Here is a 4,515-nt window from a genome sequence, read left to right as displayed (position 1 = left end):
ACGTCTGCTCAAGTCACACTGATCCATTACTATCGGTTTAAAGCGACAAGAGTCGCAGCCGCATTTTACCAGTCGGTGGTGGTGGTGCACGGAGATATCGATGTGGGCCTTGAACCTGAGGGCCGACATGGTTCAAATGCTAATAATTTCTTCAGAACATACGAATGCAGATGTCCTGTGAATATGAACTTCCTATCGCTAGTCTTTCAAGGTGTTCCGGTTTCTATTACACGAGTGTATTTGAAACGAACGCACTCGTTCATTACACTTACTAGTTGTGAAATTGATCGTCTGAATTTTCGACTGAATGCTCAGCATTACAATCTTTGAATAAAGAGGTTCTGTGTTCTATTCTCGGCCGAGTAGTAAGATTATCAGTCAGTCACTCCATTATCCCATTAATTAGGAAATCAACGGGAAACTACCTCACTCCTAATTATCCTAGTACGCCAAGAGGAAAATTCCTCTCACTTTTAATTACTGTGTTGATGAGGTTACACAGAAGGTCGTTCGGGATTATGGGGACGATGTTTGAACAGTAATTATCTTATGTCTCCACCAGCGATCATGCTCAGTTGGAAAGCCAGCATCTCTAGCTAGAGCTCGAACAAGTAACTTCCATTGCAGCAGACCTTTTCGTAGAACATTTAGGAGTCCAAATGCCAGGAAGTCCTAGGATGATCCATCTTGATCGGAATGTCAGAGAAATGAACTGTATAATTTTAAGTTTCCATCTCCTTTCTCGGTAAGAACAGGCAAGTCGAACGAGAGGTGTGGATGGATGCTTTATCTTTCTGTTCTGTATCTATGGGAGATTGCTGGGATTTCTGTGTTGTAAATGGATTTTAAACCCACTTGCTGATAGTGCGTAGAACTCACCTTCATGTCATTAGCGACACTGCGAACGGTTAACTTGCCATTGTACGAGTATCCAGCGATGATCATGAAACACCTAGGAAAAATTTCCTGGCATTCTTTATACAATGTGTGATCTTTTTTGTCTCTAGGACAGTAGTAAATCTAGCGGGGTTTGTTACAGTCACTCAGGTACACATGCGCTTTTTCCATCAGTCCCCTGCCAGATAGCCCTCATACAGCTTTCTTGCGTTAGTGCGACGTTCCGAAACGTGACGAGGTAACAGTTTGTAAACTCGGCGCTTATGCCACATTTCTAATTGCAGATAATTGTTGATTATGCTGTTAACTGCTGAAACAGACATCCGTAACTCACGTGCGATAGTTACCACCTGAGACAAGGGTTTTCACTTTCCTCACCACTTCTTGTGTACGGCTGATGGCTGGTCGTGGATGTGCCTTTCTTATTCAACACAGCACTGATCCCGTTCTTTGATATCAAGAAATTACGCTTCTTGCAGATTCCTTGGAGTGCAGTATAGCTATATTTGTCTTCGGAAAGGGCTGTTATGTAGCCCTCCCAGTAAGCGTCAATCCGCTTAGGCATCGTTGCAGCTAATATCACGAAACTCTACACACACATTCTCACTTCTGACATGAATCACCACTCCCCGTTTTGACGTTCTCAAGTTGATAACGGCCGCCACCGGCCTTCATACTCGTCACCAAAGATCCCAAACGACCTTCTGCAGTATCTTCTTCTTAATCTGCTTACCCTTCAGGTTCGCTTTTTCCCTCGGACTCAGCGAGGGATCCCACCTCTACCGCCTCAAGGGCAGTGTCCTGGAGCTTCAGACTCTGAGTCGGGGGATACAACTGGGGAGAATGACCAGTACCTCGCCCTCACCTCCTATGCTGAACAGCGGCCTGGCGGGGGGAAGGGAAGATTGGAAGGGATGGACAAGGAAGAGGGAAGGAAGCTGCCGTCACGTTAAGTTAGGTAGCATCCCAGCATTTGCCTGGAGGAGAAGTGGGAAACCACGGAAAACAACTTCGAGGATGGCTGAGGTGGGAATCGAACCCACCTCTACTCAGTTGACCTCCCGAGGCTGAATGGACCCTGTTCCAGCCCTCGTACCACTTTTCAAATTTCGTGGCAGAGCCAGGAATCGAACCCGGGCTTTCGGGAGTGGCAACTATTCACACTAACCACTACACCACAGAGGCGGACTTCTGCAGTACCTAATGGGGATTACTTTAAGTACGTAGGGGTTACTATAAGTAATGACATTGATTAGGGTAATCATATTAATGAGGTTGTATACAAAGGTCACAGATCTCTCCACAGCTCTATCTCTATGGTATGGCCCCAATTAGAGTATGGCTCCAGTGTATGGGACCCACGCCAGCAATACACGATTTGAGAATTAGAAAAGATGCATCGGAAAACCGCGCGATTTGTTCTTGGCGATTTTCGGAAAAAGAGCAGTGTTACAATAATATTACGAATTTGGGTTTGGAAGACTTGAGAGTAAGGAGACGAAATGTTGGACAAGGTGGTATGTTTCGAGTAGTTAGTGGGTAGATGGCGTGGAATGACATTAATTGAGCGAAACATTTCCAAGTGCCAACGGCCATACCATGTTGAACCCACCGGTTCTAGTCCGATCACCGCAGTTATGCAACTTCGGGCGTGGTCAGTACTTGGATGGGTGACTGCTTGGGAACACCACATGCCATTGGCTCAATTCCCTTTTTGGCGGCCGCGTGGTGCAGGAGTAGCGTGCCTGCCTCATACTTGGAAGCTCCGGATTCGATTCCTGGCCAGGTCAGGGATTTTTACCTGAATCTGAGTACAGGTTCAAGGTACACACAAACTGCGGGATTACAATTGAGGATCTATCTGACGTTGAGATGGCGGCCTCTGTCTATAAAGCCAAGAATAACGGACGAGAGGATTCGTTGTGCTGACCACACGTCACTTCGTAATCTGCAGGCCTTCGGGCTGAGCAGCGATCGCTTGGTAGGCCATGGCTCTTCGGGGCTGTTGCGCCATTTAGAAGTAGGAATGATGATAATATGAAGATGAAATTGGAATTCTACAGGACCAATTGAGGCAAAAATTAAGGGAGTATACGATGAGTAAGAGATTATAATAAAATATTACGACAAATATTTGAAAAATTTCCACGTTCTTCGAAAACATTTACGAAAAAGCTAGGCAAACAATTGATGGGGAATCTGTCACCTGAGCGACATTGATGAGTGATTGATTGACAGCCCCAAAACAAAACAATCCAAACGTTAATGTACGAGGGGTAATCAAATAAAAACGGGATATTATTTTTATTTAAATTCATTTATTGAAAAACACAAGGAATTATAATTTATTTCTCCACATACTTTTCTGCTTTGGAAATACGTTTGTCCCAGCGTATGGGCAGCTTTTTGATGCTCTCATCGTAAAAAGAACAGGGTCTGGCACCAGCCAGTTGTGCACGAAGTCTTCCACACTGTCGTCATCTTCAAATCGTTGCCCTCCTAGAGCTTCTTTAAGCGGTCCGAACATATGGAAATCGCAGGGCGATAAGTCTAGGCTGTTAGGAGGATGATGAAGTGTAGTCCAGTGCATTTCCTGTAGCTTGGAGATAGTTAGAGCTGCGGTTTGGGAGGATGACCTGTCGAGTCGGTTGGTCTTGTCTTTTGTGGCGATATGCAACCCTAGCTTTGTTCAACAGCTCGCAGTAGTAAGCAGCATTGACTGTGTGTAGCTCATGCAAAAATTCAATCACCAATAATGTCTTCAAACGCACGAATGTTTTCATCTGTAATGCTGGTCCTAGGATGGCAATCGTGTAGCTGATTTTTCGCACGTTCTCGTCTTTACTTGACCTTCTTATGCCAGGCAAACACACGCGTCCTTTACGATGTTTGATCATCGAACTGTGCAGTCAATCTCTGGTAAATTTCCGCCGCTGTAACTCCTTCACGAGCAAGAAAGTTTATAATTATGCGTTGTCAGTGGAGGACTGCACGTGCTGTTCCGACATCGTGAGCGTTACTGACGATATCTACCGGCACGCTCTTCCAACTTCTAACGGTCCCGCGTAAGGATAGCAGAAGCGCAGGGCCAGTCCTACCAACTGTTGATATTCAGGAACAAAAATCCCGTTTATATTTGATCGATCTTCCTTTATTCCCAGTGTCAATAATAATGTAAAACGTATTTTACGTTCCACTCACTAGCTTTGGTAATGTCCAATAGCCTTAAACAACCTGGTAATATTTGTTATACATACAATTCAAATAAAGTCAAACGAGATAACTTATTCTATTTCTAGAAGTCCGATGTTACACTGTTTTCCATGTCTACGACAATTAATTCAAATTTGCTACATATGCGTTCGTGTTTTAACATCCATTTTCTAAACTCATTGCAAGGACTTGCCTCATTTAAGCGAATATATAATTCCCTAGTTAATATTCTAAACATGTGGACAACAAAGCGTCTGCTAAAAGTTAAACTCACAAAACATCAGAATGTGTTCTATATATAATGGCTATTATATTAATGTTTTCGCTTTGCCCTCTGCCGTCTCTCGGCCGAGTTTAATAGAACAGAAAATTAAAGTGGATTCACGAAAACATTATTCCCCGTAA

The 4,515-nt window shown here is 44.0% G+C and overlaps 1 pseudogene; it reads left to right on the top strand.

Moving 5' to 3' along the window:
• Positions 1-2,481: 2,481 nt before the first annotated feature.
• Positions 2,482-2,600, top strand: LOC136859361 (5S ribosomal RNA; annotated as a pseudogene).
• Positions 2,601-4,515: the final 1,915 nt, after the last annotated feature.

This window comes from Anabrus simplex, chromosome 1, assembly GCF_040414725.1.
Source record: "Anabrus simplex isolate iqAnaSimp1 chromosome 1, ASM4041472v1, whole genome shotgun sequence".
NCBI lineage: Eukaryota > Metazoa > Arthropoda > Insecta > Orthoptera > Tettigoniidae > Anabrus > Anabrus simplex.
The sequence above is the reverse complement of the archived record's forward strand: the minus strand, read 5'-3'. Positions and strand labels throughout refer to the sequence as shown.